Source organism: Alligator mississippiensis, chromosome 4 (genome assembly GCF_030867095.1).
Source record: "Alligator mississippiensis isolate rAllMis1 chromosome 4, rAllMis1, whole genome shotgun sequence".
NCBI lineage: Eukaryota > Metazoa > Chordata > Crocodylia > Alligatoridae > Alligator > Alligator mississippiensis.
Genome location: NC_081827.1, coordinates 177,420,139 through 177,442,333, shown reverse-complemented (window position 1 = coordinate 177,442,333; position 22,195 = coordinate 177,420,139).

The following is a 22,195-nucleotide window of genomic DNA, read 5'->3' as shown; positions in this document are numbered from 1 at the left end:
GCCGCACCCCGAGGATCCCCTCGGGCTCTGTGGCCCCCACCTCTGGCACCTCAGAGACTGCCACCCAGACGGAGCCCCTGGTTTCAGGCGCCACCCAGACGGAGCCCCTGGCTCTCGGCTGCGGGGGCTGCCTGTCCCTTTTTCAGGCTCTGGGGCCTGGGAGTATGGTTACCTCCGCTTGTGGGGTCTGCTCCCTTTTGAGGTCTCTGGCGTGCCAGCTGGAGGAACTCCAGGCCACAGTCCAGAGACTGCGTGCCATCAGGGACTGTGAGCAGGATATGGACTCCTACTGCCAGGCCCTTCTCCCCCGGGAGGCAGAGGGTAGACCACAGTCTCCCTCCAGGCCAAAGGAGGACTCCTGGACCTCCCGCACTGTCCAGCCAGGGGCATTCATAGATTCATAGATTCATAGATGTTAGGGTCGGAAGGGACCTCAATAGATCATCAAGTCCGACCCCCTGCATAAGCAGGAAAGAGTGTTGGGTCTAAATGACCCCAGCTAGATACTCGTCTAACCTCCTCTTGAAGACCCCCAGGGTAGGGGAGAGCACCACCTCCCTTGGGAGCCCGTTCCAGACCTTGGCCACTCGAACTGTGAAGAAGTTCTTCCTAATGTCCAGTCTAAATCTGCTCTCTGCTAGCTTGTGGCCATTGTTTCTTGTAACCCCCGGGGGCGCCTTGGTGAATAAATCCTCACCAATTCCCTTCTGTGCCCCCGTGATGAACTTATAGGCAGCCACTAGGTCGCCTCTCAACCTTCTCTTGCGGAGGCTGAAAAGGTCCAGTTTCACTAGTCTCTCCTCGTAGGGCTTGGTCTGCAGGCCCTTGACCATACGACTTGCCCTTCGCTGTACCCTCTCCAGGTTATCCGCATCCTTCTTGAAGTGCGGCGCCCAGAATTGCACGCAGTACTCCAACTGCGGTCTGACCAGCGCCCGATAGAGGGGAAGTATCACCTCCCTGGACCTATTTGTCATGCATCTGCTGATGCACGATAAAGTGCCATTGGCTTTTCTGATGGCTTCGTCACACTGCCGGCTCATGTTCAACTTGGAGTCCACTAGGACTCCAAGATCCCTTTCCACCTCCGTGCCACCCAGCAGGTCATTCCCTAGGCTGTAGGTGTGCTGGACATTTTTCCTCCCTAGGTGCAGCACTTTGCATTTCTCCTTGTTGAACTGCATCCTGTTGTTTTCTGCCCACTTGTCCAGCCTATCCAGGTCTGCCTGCAGCTGTTCCCTGCCCTCCGGCGTGTTCACTTCTCCCCATAGCTTTGTGTCATCTGCAAACTTGGACAGAGTACATTTCACTCCCATGTCCAAGTCGCTGATGAAGACATTAAAGAGTATCGGTCCAAGGACCGAACCCTGCGGGACCCCACTACCCACACCCTTCCAGGTCGAGACCGACCCATCTACCATGACTCTTTGGGTGCGACCCTCTAGCCAATTCGCCACCCACCGAACTGTGCAGTCATCCACATCACAGCCTCTTAATTTGTTCACCAGTATGGGGTGGGATACCGTATCGAAGGCCTTACTGAAGTCCAGGTATACGACATCCACCCCTCCTCCTGTGTCCAGGCGTTTCGTAACCTGGTCATAAAAAGAGACTAGGTTGGTCAGGCACGATCTGCCCGCCACAAACCCATGCTGGTTTCCCCTCAGCATAATTTGCCCTGCCGGGCTCTCACAAATGTGAGCCTTAATAATTTTTTCAAATACTTTACCAAGGATGGAGGTGAGACTGACTGGCCTATAGTTGCCCGGGTCCTCCTTCCTCCCCTTTTTGAAAATGGGGACCACGTTAGCCCTTTTCCAGTCCTCCGGGACTTGGCCCGTGCGCCACGAGCATTCGAATATTCCCGCCAGTGGCTCTGCAATGACGTCGGCCAGTGCCTTCAGCACCCTCGGATGGAGCCCATCCAGGCCTGCCGACTTAAAGGCATCCAGTTCTTCCAAATGACTCTGCACCACCTCAGGGTCTACGCATGGAAGTCTGGCGCCTTGCTGCTGCCTCTCTACAACCCCAGTGAGAGACTTGTCGCGCCCCTCACTTAGGAACACTGAGGCAAAGAACTCGTTGAGGAGTTCAGCCTTGTCCCCTCTATCTGTCACCAATTGCTGCTGCCCATTTAGCAGGGGTCCTATTCCTCCCTGGGCCTTCTTTTTACTCCCAATATATCTAAAAAACAATTTCTTGTTGTCCTTTACTTGGGTTGCCATCCTCAGCTCCATGGTAGCTTTGGCCCGCCTAACTGCCTCCCTACAAGCACGAGCAGAGGAGGTATATTCATCTTTAGTGATCTCACCCTATTTCCACTTTTTATGTGCTCCCCTTTTGGCCCTTAGGCTGCCCTGGATTTCTCTGGTCAGCCATGGAAGCCTCCTGGCCCCTTTCCCTCTTTTGCCTCGCTCGGGGATCGTCTTGCTTTGCGCCCAAAGGATCGTTTCCTTTAGGCACAGCCACCCTTCTTGGGCACCCATCCCATCAAAACTCCTACTCTGCAGTGCTTCCTTGACTAATCGCCTGAGTGCAGTGAGATCAGCTTTCCTAAAGTCTAGCACTTTCACCCTACTAGTTACCTTACCCACTCGCCGTCTTATGTTGAATTCTATCATAAGGTGATCACCGTCTCCCAGATAGCTACCGATTTGGAGGTCCCCTATTATGTCATCTCCCGTTGCCAATACCAGATCCAGTATGGCATTCCCCCTAGTGGGACCATACACCTCCTGTGTCAGGTGGAGGTCCTGTACACAAGTTAGAAACCTGCGTGAGCGATGGGACCTTGCTGTCTGCGTCTCCCAGCAGATGTCTGGGTAGTTTAGGTCCCCCATGACTACCGCCTCTTTAGCTTTTATGGTCTCCAAGAGTTGCCTCAGGAGCCCCGCATCTATTTCTTCCCCTTGGTGTGGGGGTCTGTAACAGACCCCTACCACCAAATCCCTTTCTCCTTGCCCCCCATGTAGCCTAACCCACAATCCTTCTACTTCCTCAGCCTCGGATTCTGTCTTGATGAGGGTTGATGTATATTGCTCACTGACATAAAGTGCAACCCCCCCCCCTTTCTTCCCCGACCTGTCCTTTCTGTACAAACTATAGCCCTCAATATGTACCGCCCAGTCATGGGATGAATCCCACCAGGTCTCTGTTAGCCCCACTAAGTCATAGGTGTTTAGTGCAAGCAGGAGCGCTAGTTCATCCTGCTTGTTCCCCATGCTCCTAGCATTAGTATATAGGCACTTGAGCCCTGCGACTGGTGCCTTTGTTGCCCCCCCGCTCCCAGTCCCATGGGGCCCATTGTTTCTTACCTTCTTGTTCCTTACCTGTTCTGTTGTGCTGGCCTCCCCATGGCTTTCAGTTTCCCAATGTTCTCCTTCTTCAGGCTGGGCTGTCCTTGTGGGTGCCACATGGTTTGGTGGTCCACAGCTTCCCCTGCCCTCGTACTCCCCTCCCCCCGACGAGCCTAGTTTAAAGCCCGCCGGAGGAGATCCGCCAACCTAGAAGAAAACACACGCTTACCTTTGGGGGACAGGTGAAGCCCATCCCAGCTGAGCATGTCCCTTGTCGTGATGTGCGGGTCATGGTCCAGGAAACCGAAGCCTGCCTCGAGACACCACTGCCGAAGCCGCCAGTTGGTCTCTCGGATGCAGTTCTCCTGCCGTCTTCCTCGTCCGGTCACTGGTAGGATGGAAGAGAAAACCACCTGGGCACCGAACTCCTTCAGCACGCCGCCCAGAGCACAGTAGTCCGCCATCAAGAGATCGGGGGTTCTCCTGGCCGCATCATTAGTACCCACATGGACTAGGACCATGGGGTAATAATCGGTGGGCTTGATCCTGGCCTGGATTACCTCCGTCACATCCCGAATCTTTGCTCCAGGGAGGCAGCATACCTCTCGTGCCGAGGGGTCCTGGCGACAGATGGGTCCTTCCGTACCTCTCAGGATGGAGTCTCCTATGACGAGCACACGTCGCCTCTTCCTCTGGGTCATCGTGGATCTCTTGATCTGTTTGGGGTGTGAAGAACGGGGTGTTTCTTCGTGCCCAAGGGTGTCCTCCTCCCCTTCCATCTCCTGCAGGGTCGCCAGGGCCTCGTACCTGTTCACCAGTCGGACTGGAGAAGCTGGTACCGATTCTCTGCGTGCCGCTCCGGTCCTGGCTGTGACCGTCTGCCACTCTGCTGTGGAGGGTATTCCCCGGGGTGCTTCTTCCTTTGGTGCCTGGGCCTGCAGGGAAAGGAAATAACTGTCAATTTCATCCTCCGCCTCCCTGATCCCCCTCAGCCTGCTAACCTCCTCCCGGAGCTCCCTCACCTGCGCCTCCAGGGCCCTAAGACGGGCACCTGCTGGACAGGTGTGAGGGCCCCCAATCTCTGCCCCCCCCGGCCCTGCTGGGGATCCCCCACAGGCCAGGAGGTAGGGGGACACCGGCTCCCCCATGGGCTCGGTCTGGGTGGAGGCCTCAGACCTGCCCCGGGTAGCCTTGTCCCCCTGGGCAGAGGCCCTAGCAGTACTCCTCGTAGACACCATTCTACAAGCTGCTGGTTGTAGACCTGCGCGGTGTCTACGCCCTACCCCTACAGGAGTCCCACTCCTGGCCCTCCTGGCCCACCCTCCGGCGCGAACGCCCGCGCAAACGCCGGCGTGCTCTTACAGAGCGCGCCTGTTTGCGCGCTCTGTTCGCGCTGCGCGGCTCGGGAGCGCGGCTCCCTACCGGCTCAGCTATATGGGACCCGGGGGGCTTCCCCTCCGGATCCGGCTCAGCTGCGCCGGGTCCCTCCGCCCCACTTACCTTCGGGGGATCAGCTGCTGCTGCCCCCGCTGCTGATTCCTCTGTTGTTGCTGCTGCCGCCGCCGCCTCCGGTCAGTTGGTTGGTAAGAAGGGCACACGTGCGTGCGGGACACACGTGTGCTGCCTCCTCTCCTTCCCGCTGCTGATTCCCGAGTGCTGGGAACTACGTCACTCCGTGGCTTTAAAGCCCGCGGTTTGAATTACCCGCCCCGCTCCAACGGCCAATCAGACGCCCCAGGCTACCTGGAAGTGCCTGCCAGCAGTTCTGCCTCTACGCTCCCCCGCTGGGGGGATCCGCTGCCACAGGAGCCTGCTCCCCCCAAGGGTTAGCCCCGGGGGTGCCCCCCGGCCTGGGGGGACAGTCCCCTTCCTAGCCCTCCCAAGGTGGTCAAGGGCCCTAAGGCCCACCACACCAAGCCCCTGCCCCGCCGGAGCTGAGCAACAGGTACGCACCTCTTGCCGCTCCAGCAGAGCCTGCTGAGTTGCCGGCTCCCACAGGCAACATAGGCCCAACTGCAGCTACCGCCCCTGCTCTCCCCAAGACAAAACGTAAGGTGTTTGTTGTGGGAGACTCCCTCCTGAGGGGGAAATCTGCCACCCCAACCCCTTAGCCCGGGAAGTCTGCTGCTTCCCGGGGGCCCACATCCGGGACATTGCGGAGAGGATCCCAAAGCTCCTCAAACCCACAGACCACTATCCCATGCTCCTTATTCATGTGGGCACCAATGACACGGCTTGGAGCGCTCCCAGCCGGGTCATGAGGTGCTACAGGGATTTGGGAGCAGGGCTAAAGGGTCTGGGGGCACAGGTGGTGTTCTCGTTGATCCTCCCAGTCTCAGGCTATGGGCTGAGGAGGGAGAGGAGGATCCACGTGGTCAACCAAAGACTGCAGCGCTGGTGTCATTGGGAAGGCTTTGGCTTTCATGACCACAGCCTGCTCTTTGGCGAGAGAGGCAGCGAACTGCTGGGAAGAGATGGTCTCCACCTCTCTCCCCTAGGGAGGAGGCTCTTCTCAGCCAGACTGGCTGACCTGCTCCACTGGGCTTTAAACTAAGCCCGCTGGGGGACGTGGGGACTACCGCCACTGCTGGCCCGCTGAGCAATCCTTGCAAAGCCAGCGGGTCAAGGCACTTAAGGGAGCCCACCCCTGCCCCAGCACTGGTAAAATCTGTGGGCAAGGAAGGAGCCCCCCAGGGGACACTTGCCTGCCTGTACACAAATGCCAGGAGCTTGGGGAATAAGCAGGAGGAGCTCATCCTCCTGCTCAATGCAAATAATTATGATGTCATAGGGATAACGGAGACCTGGTGGGACTCCACCCAAGACTGGACCATGGGTATAGATGGCTATACCCTGTACAGGAGGGATCGTGTAGAGAAAAGGGGCGGGGGTGTAGCTCTCAATGTTAAGGAAAGCTACACGTCCCTGCAAGCCGATACTGGCGACCAGGGTGGACGACTGGAGACCCTCTGGGTTAAAATCCGTGGGGAACACAGCACAGGGGACACAATGGTGGGAGTCTACTACAGACCTCCCACCTAAAGTCCTGAGCTTGACCAGGAGTTTCCACTGGAACTGGCTGAGGCAGCATGCTCCAGGACCATGGTTGTCATGGGTGACTTCAATTACCTGGACATCTCGTGGGAGGATCGCTCAGCAAAATCTGAGCGGTCGCAAAGCTTCCTCTCGTGCGTGGATGACCTCTACCTGACTCAAGAAGTCTATGGGCCAACGAGAGGCAAAGCGCTGCTCGACCTGGTACTGGCTACTGGGGATGACCTAGTCGGCAACCTAGTGATTGATGGGAAGCTGGGTGACAGCGACCATGAGCTGATCAGCTTCACTATCCGCCAAAAAAGCTGGCAAGTCAGTCAGCAACACGGAAGTCCTTGACTTCAGGAAAGCCAACTTTGACAAGCTCAGGAGGCTTGTCAGTGAGGCCCTAAGGGACCATGACCACAGGGAGAGGGGAGTTCAAGAAGAAGATCCCTCAAGGGAGCGATCCTCAATGCACAAACTAAGTCTATTCCATCTCGGAGGAAAGGCAGCAAGAGGGCACAGCAGCCCCCCTGGCTTTCCAGGGACCTAGCAGACCTCCTGAGGCTAAAAAGAAAGGCCTACAAATGATGGAGGATGGGAGTCACCTCCAAGGAGGATTATTCTGCACTGATCCGGTCCTGTAGGGAGCATACCATGAAAGCCAAGGCTGCAACTGAACTCCAACTAGCTTTGAGCATCAAGGACAATAAGAAGTCCTTTTTCAGATATGTGGGGAGCCGGAGGAAAAGCAGGGGCAACACTGGACCCCTGCTGAACCAGATGGGGCAACTGACAACTGATGCCCAGGAAAAAGCCAACCTATTAAATAGGTACTTTGCGTCAGTCTTTCATCAGTCCCATGGGACGCCCATGCCTGCTACGGGACAGGGAAGTCCGGATGAGGATGATCCCCTGCCCTCCATTAATGCTGACTTCGTGAAGGAACATCTTGAGAAGCTGGATACCTTCAAGTCAGCCGGCCCTGACAATCTTCACCCCAGGGTACTCAAGGAGCTGGTGAACATCATAGCCCAGCCTCTAGCGCGAATCTTTGAAAACTCTTGGCGCTCTGGTGTAGTGCCCGAAGACTGGAAGAAGGCCAATGTGGTGCCTATCTTCAAGAAAGGGAAGAAAGTGGATCCGGCTAACTATAGGCCCATCAGCCTGACTTCTATCCCGGGGAAGATCTTAGAAAAGTTTATTAAAGAGGCCATCCTTAATGGACTGGCCGACACCAACATCTTAAGGGATAGCCAGCACGGGTTTGTTGCGGGTAGGTCTTGCTTGACCAATCTCATTTCCTTCTACGACCAGGTGACCTATCACCTGGACAAGGGAGAAGAGATTGATGTCATATATCTTGACTTCAAAAAAGCCTTCAATCTGGTTTCCCATGATCACCTCTTGGAGAAACTGGCCAATTGTCGCCTTGGGTCCTCCACGATCCACTGGCTGGAAAATTGGCCCCGTGGTTGGATCCAGAGGGTAGTAATTGATGGAAGTCACTCATCATGGTGTCCTGTGACCAGTGGGGTCCCCCAAGGCTCTGTCCTTGGATCCATACTGTTCAACATCTTCATTAATGATGTGGACACTGGAGTCAGAAGCGGACTGGCCAAGTTCGCCGATGACACCAAACTTTGGGGCAAAGCATCCACACCAGAAGACAGGCGGGTGATCCAGGCTGACCTGGACAGGCTCAGCAAGTGGGCAGATGAGAATCTGATGGTGTTCAACGCTGATAAATGCAAGGTTCTCCACCTTGGGAAGAAAAACCCGCAGCATCCTTATAGGCTCGGCAGTGCTATGTTGGCTAGCACTATGGAAGAAAGAGACTTGGGGGTCATCATTGACCACAAGATGAACATGAGCCAGCAGTGCGATGCTGCGGCTAGTAAAGTGACCAAAATGCTGGCTTGCATCCATAGATGCTTGTCAAGCAAATCCTGGGATGTCATTTTCACCTTGTACTTGGCCTTGGTGAGGCCGCACCTGGAGTACTGCATCCAATTTTGGGCTCCACAATTCAAAAAGGATGTGGAGAAGCTTGAGAGAGTCCAGAGAAGAGCCACGCGCATGATCAGGGGTCAGGGAAGCAGACCCTACGATGACAGGCTGAGAGCCCTGGGGCTCTTTAGCCTGGAAAAGCGCAGGCTCAGGGGTGATCTGATGGCCACCTATAAGTTTATCAGGGGTGACCACCAGTATCTAGGGGAAAGTTTGTTCACCAGAGTGCCCCAAGGGATGACGACTAGGTCGAATGGTCATAAACTACTACAAGACCGTTTCAGGCTGGACATAAGGAAGAATTTCTTTACTGTCTGAGCCCCCAAGGTCTGGAACAGCCTGCCACCGCAGGTGGTTCAAGTGCCTACATTGAACACCTTCAAAAGCAAACTGGATGCTTATCTTACTGGGATCCTATGACCCCAGCTGACTTCCTGGCCTTTGGGCAGGGGGCTGGACTCGATGATCTTCCGAGGTCCCTTCCAGCCCTAATGTCTATGAAATCTATGAAAAGGACCATGAATTAATTCCGGATGGAAATCAGAAGGTATGTAGTCATCAGGGCAGGGAGGTGCTGTAACAGATTTCCAGTGGGAGTAAAAATCCAAACTGCTTCCCAAATGAAACCAGGAGATCCCTTCCAGTCCATCATGTTCCTGGGCTCCCCACTGCCCCGACAAGTTGAAAACCAGGTGCCATAGGTCCCGGGCTGGGGGACAACAATGAGCCCTAGCCCTTGACCTGGGGCTGACTGTCATCTCCGGTCATGGAACTGTACCAGGATTCTTGAAGCCCTGGTGTGGTCCAGGCCAGAGTTGACAATGAACTGATTGTCTGCTCAGGTCTCAGAATGCAACAGGACAAATTAAAGACCCTGATGCAGTCTCATGGCTAAACATGACAATCAGCTGATTGCCAGCCTGGCCCTGGACCAGCCACATGTTTATTTTAAAACCCCATACAAACCAGTCATAAAAATGTTCAATGTTATGTGTGGAACATTTTTATAGCTGGTTTGCTATTTATGGTGCCTTAAATTAGGTCCAAGTGTAGTACCCTTGCCATTTATGTCACAATTAACACTTTTGTCATGGCATAAATGTAACATGCAGAGAGAGGCTAAGGGAATAGCTTCTAAAGAAATGTGTAGCAAGCCTAGGGTGTCTTGACCTGTCTGGCACCCCCTGGAGGTCTGCCTCAACCTACTGGATTCTCTGGCACCTTCTCTCTCATCACCTGCCATGCCTCAATGTTCTCACAGATACATTTGGAAAACTGTTCTTAAAATGGCCAGGTGGCTGTTCTGGAACACCTACTCTGCTGCGGAGGTCTCTGTGAAAGAGTAGGGGATAAGGGGAAGTAGTGTCTGGGGTGGCAGAGCGGGGGACAAGTGGAGGTAATTCCACTTGTTCCCTACAAACAAGGGACACAAACAAGGTATTCTTGGCAGACCCATCGTATCCAACTGTGATACCTTCATTGAAGAGCTATCAGTATTCATAGAAGCTATCCTCACTTTAAAGAGCCAGTTTTCTACAAAACACTACAGACTTCCCCAGCAGAATCCAGAACAGCAACCACCTCCATGAGAAGGCCATACTTGCAACCATAGATGTCACCAGCCTGTACACTAACATCCCACACTATGAAAGCACCACTGCCTGCCTGAAATACCTACAAGAAAATGGAGTACACTCAGATTTGGAACAACATGTTGTACAATCATCCACTTCATCCTCACCTACAACAACTTTACTTCCAACAGTTGTCATTTCCTCCAAACCATGTGCACAGCAATGGGCATAAAGATGGCACCTTCATATGCCAATCTCTTCATGAGCCATATAGAGGAAAAATTTCTAGAAAACCACACCAAGAAACTTGCACTATACCTTCATTGCATAGGTGATATTTTCATCATCTGGACGTTCCTTTCTCATGTCTTTGTGACAAGGTATTTAGCAGAATTCATAGATTCATTGGCATCTGACATGGTTGTGCCATGAGCACTTCTGCTATCGTCTCAAACCCTTGACCTCTGGGCTTCCAGTCATTTGCCCCAGTGTCCACACTACCAGACCAGGGTATTATCCAAGCTGAACACCTGGACTTACTTATCAACTTCTACCACAGGTTTAACTACAATCACCACTCAGTTGAACATTATTTGCAATATTCCTACACTAATACCAACTTTCTAGATACCATAATCCATATCCAGGATGGCACCCTACAAACCATCATACACAGAAAACCCATGGACCACCATACCTATATCTATAAGACCAGCAATCATCCCATACAAAAGGAAACATCCCTGCAACCATACACCCACAGTGGGGTGAGCACCCCCACAACTGCACCCCCTACCACTCGACATTGGAACGAATTAAAAGAATCAAACAACTACAGCCTATACTTGGCAAAGATCAGACCTTGAGAGAAATATTCCCAGTCTCTCTCTTCCAGGCTTTCAGGCAACCTCCTAACAGTGCCCAACTTGTTATCAGAAGCATACTCCCCAGTGCTTAACAAACATCAAGTGGGATACAGCCTTGCCTTGCAGGGAAAAAATTAATCTGGCAATACATCTCCATTGCAAATAACAATCAATACCCCATAACCATTAGAATCCATGGTTTCTACACGTGCCTTCCCTAAATGTGGTATAGAACTATCATAGAGAAATAAAGGACCTCAAAAGATAATCTATTCCAACAGGGGATCAAACCCTACGACCCTGGTTTTATTACTACCACAGTCTAACAAACTGAACTAAATCAGATAATGGTTCAAATTGCCTAATGGCAAATACATGGGTAAAACTAAACAGCAACTATGCCCCCCACCCCAGCTACCCCAGAGGGGGTATTGGGGGAGCCAAGCCAGACCAGGCCCATGAGGCAAGGGGGCTCCATCCCACCGAACACCCCACCCAGCTCTGGCTATTCAAAGCAGCCAGCAGCTCTGTGCCACTGCTGTCAAGAGGCCTAGGTAGGGGGTGGGGGAAGGGAGCCCCCCTTCCCTTGTGGACCCAACCCATCTCTTCCCAGGTGTAGTTGGGGGGGCACAAGGTGAGTGGACTCCATTCCACCCCACTCATCCCCCTCAACTTTGCCCATTCAAGCAGCTGGCAGTTCCATACCATCACTGCCATTCCTCCTCCTCCACTTTCCCCCACTGACAGCCCCAGAGCTGCGGGGAGGCTGGGGAAAGAGGCAATCCATCAGGCTCCTTGGAGGCTGCTGGAGCACCCCCACTTGCTGGCCAGAGCTGGTGCAGGCAGGCTCCAGGCCTCTCCCCCTCACCAAGCCCGCAGGCAAGCATCTGTTGTGTTGCGGAGGGAGGGACTCCAACTCCTGCTGCTTTATGTAAAGTGTAATGAGTTAGAGCAGGGCCCTGAATGCCTCTATGCACCCTAAGTGACTAATCTATACTGTCTATACCAGCCAGGCACTGGCAATGCATAGGGGGTGCACACAGGTGCATTTGCACCCCCTGAGCATGGCGGTGCACCCCCTACGAAAACGAGCTGCCAACAGCTCACCACGCCCGCCACTGACACCACCGGCAGCATCTGTGGGTGGTCACCAAACCCTGGTCAGCGCTCACCACCCACTCCTCTCCTCCCCACCGCCAACAACACCAGCAGCGTCTGCAGGAGCTCCCAGCTTGCCAGCGCCGTTCTCGTGCTGTCGCCATGCCCCCCAAGCCACTGTGGGCACGCATTGTTCATGTAGTCAGGTGCTCTATTTCCACACGCAAGGCTAAAGCAGGTAATTTTAGCCTAAAGTGATTAACTTTTGCATAAGCCTTCAGCTAACAGCAGCCACAAGTGCCAGTGCCAGTTTTAGTCTCTGGTAGGGGGAGGGGGGGGTCCTTTCTTTTTCTGAAGAAAAAACACCCAGTTTAAAGTCCCCGGTCAGATCCACACTCCTATTTCTATCTCTGGGGAACTAAAATAAAATCAACAAAATAAGCTTTGCTGGTGCTTGTGAAGAGTGCTTTTGAACATAGATCATTACATAGCTCTGTTTGGGGAAAAGGAGGAGGGAGAATCAAATTGAAAGGAAGATGAAAGCCTTAAATTTTACTGACAAGAAACTAGAACATCAGGACAATTCCAGGCAATAATTGTCTGGGTTAAGGAGTTTAACAATTCTTAGTCCCACCACAAGTCCAACAGGTCCCAGAACCCCAGGTTAGGGAGATTTGGACTCTTTGTTGTCATCAGAGATCTTTTCTCTCCAGAAGGAACTGTCCTGTTCTGATGTGCAGCTTCCTGGTCCTGTTCTGTACTGTGAACTCTGCTACCACTAGCTTGATGGGCCAGGGTACAGCAAATCAGCTCAGCAATATCATCATCAGTCACAGCCCAGCCATCTCTGTACTCCCAGGAGTCTGCTGAGTTCATGGGAAGGCATGCCTTCTGCTCCACAAGTGTCAGCCTGGTCTAATCCAGTCTGTCAGATTCAGCACAAGGCATAGTAATCCCTAGCAGGGCATTCAGAACAAAACATCATATCAAAGATACGCTCCTGGCCTGCAGAATTCCCCTACTCTAACTTCTTTACGAAGAACTTGGATTTCATTATCAAACTCCTTGTACCGCAGAGTGACCCACTCAACTCTACAACAGATGCAGTGGAATTCCTACTTTCTTTCACAGATAAAGTAATACAAAATTATCACTGATATAGCAGAGACATACTGTAAATAGGACCCAAACAAACAGGAAAAACCCAGTAGGTGGAATCATGGATAAGCAGCATTATTATCCTTAACACAAATGAAACCAACTTTATACCTTCTCTACTGTAAATGGAGCAGAGATTTCCATCCTCCTATGTGTTATGGCCCAGGGTTTTATATCTGATAGAGAAAAATGAAAGAGAACAAACGTAAAGCTCCTTCAGAGAACCAAGTATTTGCCTGCTTCCTCTCCCATAGTCTACAAAAGCTACAAGAATAAAGTGACTGCTGCACACCCAGAGAAGTCTGAGAAAAATAAAAGGTGCAGAGCACAGAAATCAAAAGGCATCACAGTTTTACATCATCTTGGAGAATGTGAAGACTGGTGATTTGTAAAGGATGGTAGTTTGTCTGTTTACACTGGAATCTGAAAGCCACAGGCTAAAGGGCTGTTGTAGAAACAGCAGCAGTTCTGTGACTGAAATGTTATAAGCAACAAAGGTAGTCTATCTTACCACTGAGGCCGCCTGGTGCTAACCTTTTTAAGACCCAGTATTCAGCTACTTATTATACCTATGCTGTCAGAATGTCATTCTTTCTATTGTCTGCAAAAGAGAAACAATTTATCTATCCCTGGAGCATTGCAAAACAGACCCGGCCTTGACCTAAATTATTTTGATCAGCAAACTCATTCTGGAATCCCACAGTCTTGAAAAGAGTTCAGTCTTTAAATTAGATGAAAACTTGAACTGCAATCATCAAGCAGGCATTTTTGCTGTTGTGTAAGTTAATAACCCTCTCCCCATGAATTAGTCATGATGTAATGGTGTAATAATATTTCTATTTATCTAGGAATAAATTTACTAGCAGCTCAGCCGTATGCCCTCATAGGTACATTGACAGGGAGTTGTGGGACAGAGAGATTCCCCTGCTGTTCCTGAACACACTTCCCACAAAAAGCATTTTCAAGAAGAGACTTTCCCCCAGGATTGCCTACTGCACAGATTGGGGTGGGCAAAATTTGAGTCTGCTTCTGCAGTGTAGCAGGCAGAGGACACCCCACTCTATACTAGCAAAAGGGCTGGGGTGCTTACTTTCTCCCCAGGGAAAGAAGAAAGGATGAACTATACCTTCTCTCTGTGTCTTAGCTTGTGTGGAGCTCTGTACTGTCAGGGCTAGACAACCTCGACTACCTACAATCTGCAGTGTGGATGTACCCACAGCCTGGTCCTGGTTTTGCTCATGGGCCGCTAACTCAATGCACTGCTTCCTGTTCAGGTGGGATTGTAAGGTTACAAATCCAGCCATAAGTGCCTTTCTAAGGACTGGACTGAATGTCAGTATTTAACACAGGGGGGGAAAAAAGAAATACACCGTCTTATCTCAAGCTCCCTTACCGCATGTTACGTTAAATATTTTATCTGGACCATTTTCTCTTGGTGCCTGGCCTACTCGCCCCCTCCCCCTTATACAAATAAACATGTCTTTGAACCTATACAATAAGAGGAGTTGAATGGGCTGCAAAATGCATATTCGGCAAGTTTTGCAAAATGTCCTGACTTCAGCACAACGCAATCCCTCCTCTCAGGAAAGCTTCTGATGGCTGGGATCAAACTATCAAAATGGGTAAGAGAATATCCTGTTAGCCTTTTTCAATAAAATTATCTCTGCCATCAGAAGATCTCTAGTACAGATTCATTTTTGTCTGGTGAATTTTGCAGAATGCGCTTTTTTGTGGTTTATTTTAAACCCCCTTATATAATCCTTATTTAGCACAGCCACACAGACTAATTCATGTATATTCATTTAGTTTAAAAGCATTTGAATTAGTGTTCCCTGCTTGTTTACTTTGAAGGACTCACTGCCCCCATAGGAAAATGTATCCATCTTAAAGAAGGCTGCTCTCAGAGGAGCACTAGTTCTTGCAGGCATCTGAAGTCTCTTCTCTACTCTTGAGCCTTTGAAAAGAGATCCCAAAGGAGGGTGACAAAGCTCAGGAGGTGGAGGGGAAAAAAGCAGTGAGGAGTAGTTGTAAGAGAAGTCCTTTTGCTCTGAATATGTTCTCAAGATGTAAACAGGTAGGTGATCAAGGACCTCAGAAATGCCCAAATTAAGCCTTTAAAATGTATAATAATGCATAAGAAAAAAAAAAAAACATTACAGCAAACCTCATAAAAAGGCAAGCTTTTTCATCTTCCTATCAGCATTTCAACACCATTTGGCCATTTTTTAGGACAAATGACCAGCTATTTTAAAGCCATCTAGTAAAGGTACTGCTGATATAAGGAAGCCTACTCACAATCTAGCACTTATCACCTCTTAATTACCCCTTATACACATAATAATTTCAAATTAGATAAGCATTAAAAATGTGCTATTTAGCCAGGGGTGAAAACCACTGTATGACATTTGAAAGAAGGAAGGGAGTGTCTATTTACTACCCGCTTTGGGTTATTTCCACACACACAACCCTCCTACCACCATCACCCTGCACCAGTCACCAATAAATCATAAGTAATTCTCAGATTTATTCTCCCTTTGTATTGCAAGGACAGGAAAAGTAAAATACTGGTAGATGATGGGTGTGTGGTTGCAATATTGGACTGGACACTGGAGAGCTAGGATAAGCCACAGGCTTGCTATAGATTTCCTAGGTGACCTTAATCATTCATTCTCTGTGCCTGTTTCCTAACCATAAATAATGGGATAGATTTTTCCTTCCTTCCACCTTTGGTCTGCTTGTCAATTATAAACTATAACTTTCTGTGGTGTTTCACACCACAGGGCTCCAATCTCAGTTGAACACCCTTGCCCCAGAGAGCATATTCTAACAGTAGCTTGTGGCTTGCTTTGTCTTATGCTGGGTGATGCATAACTCCCAACCATACCTTTATCTATATTTCAGTTATGCTGTTAGGCTAAACGCTGCATCATTTTCAGTCAGTCACTTACCTCCCTTGGCTCCTGTCCAATTAAAAAGTGTCCCAAAGTGTGCAGCGATTTACTGGGGCCCTGGGCTTCAGCAGGAGGAAAGGCCCCTTCCCCTCCTGGTGCTGCCTCTGCCAAGGGTGAGGTGGTCCTCTGTGCCCTGAGGAGAGTCTGAATGGACCCGGCCTGGCTGGGGGTGGGATGGCATATGGCCCCGTCTTCTCCCTGCTCCCCACCCTCCCTCCACCTGCCATAGCTGGAGCTGAGCGGAGCCAAGCAGGACAAGGGTGGATGCAGGCTGCCTGCTGCAGGCTTGGGGTTCTCTGCCCTGCTGCTGCCTTTGCCCTGGGAGCCCCATACTGGCCAGATGCCCCCTACCCACCCAGCAGCGGGAGGCACAACTCACCACTCCTGTTGATGCTGGGCAGGAAGGGGATGATGGCAGGTACGGGGCCTCCAGGGCAAAGGCAGCAAAGTGGAGAACCCCGAGCCCACAGCGAGCAGCCCAATTCTGGGAGGGCGTATGCCCCCGATACCCACCCCCAGGGGTGCGCACAGTGGCAGGGATCCATTCCCTCTCTCCCTCCTACATCCCTGGATGAGCTGCCCATGGCTCTGTCCCATTTCCTGCCCCAGCCCCAGCCCCAGGTCCCATGCACCGCACTGGCTGGGCAGAGCCCCCAGCCCCACTCGCTCCCTCACTGTGGGGGCCCCCCCACGCCCCTTCCCACCCCCACACCTTTCTTTATTTACCTGCAGGGAGCAACCTGACTGTTTTCCTGGCTATGTCCCTTGCATCCAACTCCTGGCAGCCACCAGCAGGATCTCTTGCAGGCTAGGATGTTTTCCACCTGCAAGGGGAGACCTGCCATTTGCCAAGGGAACCCAGGCATCTGGGAGCCCCGGTTTGGCAGAGGCCCCTGGGCCCAGGCCCCATGGGCCCATGCATTAATCTGCCTATGAATCACAGCCACAGGGCCTACTCTGCTGATCAGATTAAGTTCATGAGGCTTCTAACTTTTGGAAAGGATATTTTTTTTAAGAAGATTTATCTTGCTGAGAGTCAGAAACATCTCTGGCTAACTTTCAGATCCCAAGGCTGAGCCACTGCTAAGAAAAGATGAGGCCAGAGGGCAAGGGTTACATTGTCAAAGATGTAGCTTTAAATCAGAAATCTTTTTTGGGACTGGTTAAACAAATTTGATGAAAGATTTCACCAAAACAAATTATTCAGAGACGGAAAATGATGGAATTGCTAGAAAAGGTAGGGTTTCAAAGAAAGGGTTTTAGAAGACATTCATTTAAAAAATTTCTCCAAGTGCTGAGGCACTTGAATTTCCTGCCCTTTGTCATAACAAAGGATGGAGTTAGTCTCAGATCAGGCTGTCAGCCTCTCTCAGAAATAAAATGGCCCTGCAGATGGGCAGTAAAAATTACCTGATTCTTGGAGATACTTCCACAGGAGGAGATGGAAACAAAAAATAAGATCAGCTGAAACAGAGACATAGAAAATAGCGAGTGGGATAGAGACAGCAAATCAAATACCCCTGTTTACCCTCTCTTCAGAGAAGGGGACACTAAGTGATACAGAAAGGTCACAGAAGTAAACTGGCTAAAAGAAATACTCTCAGCCCAACATTGGTAACTTGAGGAATGGATTGCCACAAGATATCATTCCAAAAAATCAACATTAGTCATTCTCAAGCTAATAAGAACACACATATATACAGACAAAAATTATATTACACAGGGTTTTGAAAATATGGGAAATCTATACCTTCATTACCGACTATAAAGTTGCCAAATGATGAGGATTATGAAAAAAAGCCTTTGGTCTGCCTATGACAAACCTGTCCTCTTTACAGACAATTGTCTTTTTGTTTCATATAGCAGTATGGAGTACCTAGTATAATGGGATCATGATGGCAGCAGAAAGACCTGGATAGGTTGCAAGGGTGGGCTGACAAAAACAGGATGTGTTTCAATATGTACAAGTGCAGGGTGCTGCACTTGGGCAGTAGTAACCGGCAGCATGCTTATAAGATAGGAAACTCCCTTCTTGAGAGCACGGAGGCAGAAAGGGATCTTGGAGTCATCACTGACTCCAAGATGAACATGGGCCGACAATGCGAGGTCACGGTCGGCAGGGCTAACCAGACCCTATTGTGCATCCACAGGTGCATCTCGAGTAGGGCCAAGGAGGTGATCCTCCCCCTCTACGCGACACTGGTCAGGCCACAGCTGGAATATTGTGTCCAATTCTGGGTGCCCCACTTCAAGAGGGATGTGGACAGCATTGAGAGAGTCCAGAGGAGGGCCACCTGCATGATCCGGGGACAGCAGGGCAGACCCTACAGTGAGAGGCTACGGGACCTGAGCCTGTTCAGCCTTCATAAGAGAAGGTTCAGGGGGGACCTTGTGACCATCTATAAACTCACTAGGGGGGACCAGAAGGGTTTGGAGGAGACCTTGTTTCCCCCAGCACCCCCAGGGATAAGAAGAAATAACAGCCACAAGTTGTTGGAGAGTAGGTTCAGATTAGACATGCGTAGGAACTAGTTCACAGTTAGGGCGGCTAGGATCTGGAACCAACTTCCAAGGGAAGTGGTGCTGGCTTCTACTCTGGGGGTCTTTAAGAAGCAGCTTGATGCCTACCTGGCCGGGGTCATTTGAGCCCAGTTTCTCTCCTGCCCAGTCAGGGGGTCGGACTTGAAGATCTACAAGGTCCCTTCCAACCCTACTTCTATGATTCTATGATCCCTGACTAAGCTATCTAGGGATTTCCACAATACACAGTCATTTCATAGTGAAGAAGGAACTTTAAAGAGGTTGGATAAGCCCCCAAGAGCCAGAGATGCTCTCTTGACAAGACAAACCCCCTCTGAAGTCTGCAAGAATTACAATCTAAGATGCCATGATGGTAGCTCAGAGAGAATGAGAGAAAGCAGGAAAAGAAGTTTTAAGTATCATGGTCAATAATAGAACTGCCATTGATTTCAAAAGACTTCAGATTTATCCTTAAATTAATATGTCTCAGATTCCAAGAAGAGTTTGGGGTGGGGATCTGAAGAAATCTCCCTCTGTCTGTCCCTGCTTGGGTCAGTCCAGCTACACCGCTCTCTCTTTCACTTGCTTGCTATGTGGTTCAACCTGGTCACCCAGGTGACTGGGCTAGGTAAATTCCTGAGGGGAGGGGAAGCTTTCTCTCTCTTCCTCTGGCAGCATTTTGGAACAGGTTACAAGCAACAGTCTCCAGAGACTCAGTGAGTAAAAACCTGGAAACTAGCTAGTAGATTAGAACTAAGTAATTCAGACATATGAAAAAGGCCCCCGAAACCAATCTATGTAAGGCTCAATTTATTGTGGTTTGCTCAAAGTATTTTTCTAACTCCTTTGTTCTACCCCCCCCCCCAATCTCTCCCCCTGAAAAATAAAGGTATTGGGTTACAGCATGACTGGCTGTTTCACTGTGTAAGGAGCTAAGAAGGGGCCATTCTCCTACCTGCAGAGCTTGGCTTTTTTTGTTTCGCTCAGTCGTACCTGAGGTTACCCTGGGAGGCTTCAGGCTAAAAGAAGCATCCAGAAATATTGCCAGTGGGCAAAGCACCCACAATGCTCGCAGAGTCTGTGTACCCCAGGCTGCAGAGCCCTAGCAGAGACCAGTGCCCAGGTGGTGGCAGCGTTACCCCAGGCTTGCAGGAGTTCTCCAGGAAGCCATAGCCAGCCACGGGCTCCCCAGGGGAGACTCCTGAAGCATGGTTTTGGGGCTGGAACAGTAGGTGGGTGGGTCTGCATAGTAGTGCCCCCTACTGTGCTGCCACAGGGGACTCCACAGTGACATCCCTATTTGTAATATAACTCTTGGTTTCAGAACACATTTGTTTGATTTAGTGAACATTTTAAGTGCTTTGAGATCCCTGGATATTATCAAAAGGACTATACTCAATGCCTTGTATATCTTATAGAAAGACTAACTGAGTTTGACTCAGGCTTAACACAAGGAGGAAAGAATTCAGCTATTATCTCATTAAAATAGTTTTTAAAAGGAGATCAAGAGACTTAAAGAACCAACAGCACTTCTGAGAGTGGTGTTAAAAGAAGTGTTTATGAAGTAGTTCAATGCTGGTGAGATAAATGGACATTCAAACTCATTTCACTACATAATGTTATTAGTTATATGAAATTAGACTGTCAAATCCAGGTTTATAAAATGCATGGAGAAGGAGAGAGGGTGAGAAGGAGAGTGAACACACGGGGGACAAATCACTGTCGTTCATAAAAGAGTACCTGGCAGACTAAGAATTAAGTTCACTCTTCAGGGCAAGCTATCCCCAGCTGTTATAAATACATTTTAATGCCTCTGTCAGCGTGCTGAACGAAAGGCAGCTTTCACACATACAGTGTGTGTCAGGTGTTCTCTGTCATTCAGAGAGCATGAAAGAGAGACATTCTGATTTCAGTTTTTGTCACTTTTCCTTTTATCCCTGCTGGGCAATTTCATTATCAGTCAGGCAGAACAGAGAGCGATCTTCAAGTAAAACAAAGCAGAGGTATTCTCATTAAATATGCTCTTTGGCAGAGGCACTAGGTTGCATGCTGTAGTTGGACACCAACCTTTCACCTTGGGAGGCATGCATTCAAACCCTCCCATACCCCTTTCTTTCAGATTATAAAGTTACCAGATAACAGACAATTTCTGCCAATTGCCTTGTTCTGCCCAGCCCTACAGTACAATAAGCCAAGATGCAGTAACATAGCAGATTAGAGACAAGTGGCGCATCACTAGCTACTCAATGTATTGCTCAAATTAATGCTTCCTCACTTGCTTGACCACTGGTTTCAGATTTGTTGAAAGAACAAAGTTAGGATTCATCCCTAAAAGCCCTGGGCGAGAGGCAGCACATTACTGTGCAGCACATGGAGGAGTCCCACTCTGTTCCTGGTTTCCCTCTGTTCCTTGTAGGCAGTGCCATTCATACGAAGTGAAGATCTAGTAAGTCATACTTCCCGCAACACACTAGCATAGGTATGCTAGCCTGCCTGTTAAAGAGTGATGGATTCAAAGTTCTACCAGTGCCTCACCATTTGAGCTGTAGTTGGTTGGAAAAGATTGCTTTCCTCCCTGCACTACAACTCAGTATACACATGGCCAGTGCAAAGGTATAAGGGATGCTTTGTCTCTACTCTGTCATGTAAGATTTGTCCCACAAGAACAAATCCATTAATAGCAAGCTGCACACACTAACCTACTTGACTACTGCTTTAGTCTTTGTTCTTTCTGGCTCTTTCCTCAGTTCCATTGTAGTATTTTCTATACAAGCAAAGATAATCAGGTGAAACCAGAGCAAAGTCCCCTTTCCCTTTCCCCAAGAGCTCTAACTCCAACTGGTATGAAAGCAGACATTCAAAGAGACACTGAGATACTCCTGTTGGCTATTCAGTGCAATCATGATAGCTAAGAGATTAGACTTTGAAAAATATATGCTATATTTCATGGTATATAAATCAAGGTTTTAAGCCAAAATATTTACCCTTAAATTTTCACCTTGACTTATACATCATATCAATACTTCATCTGGACTCTACGCTGGTGCCCTGCTGCATGGGAGGTGGCATGCTGGGGTCTAGGGACTTCCCCAGTGCTGACTGAGGGCAGGCCAGGCTCTTGCCTCCCCCCTTCCCCCTGTCCAACATCCCAAGCCAGGTTGGGCACCCAAACCCCACACCCATCAAGTCTGGCGTGGGGACACTTACAGCCCAATGACTGCCCTGCAGGCAGATCTTGGCCAGCAAGGTGGAGCCACTACCCAAGGGCACAGAAACCGCAGCACCACTATCTGCTGCCAGCAGCACCAGGATGCAGAGCAGCAACAGTGAGTGGCCTACCACCAGCAGCACGCAGAGCACAGCAGCAGCAGGAAGCAGTGCTGGCTGGGCAGGAGCCACTCTCAGCCCCCCATGCTGAGTTCTGCTGCTACCTGCCTGGCTGTGGCTGCAGCACACAGGCTCCAATTGTGACAGCAGGGTGGACATATACACTGGATCCAAGAGAAGCCTAACTTTTTTTACCAGAAATATGGGGTCAACTTGTACAGCCCATCAACTTGTACACCATGAAATACGGTATCTTTAAAGGATTAAGAAACATGACTGGCATGTTTAGCACATTGAACGCTGCACATAGGTTACAAAGGCACAAAATGGGACATGTCTGGTAACCACAAATATCCAGC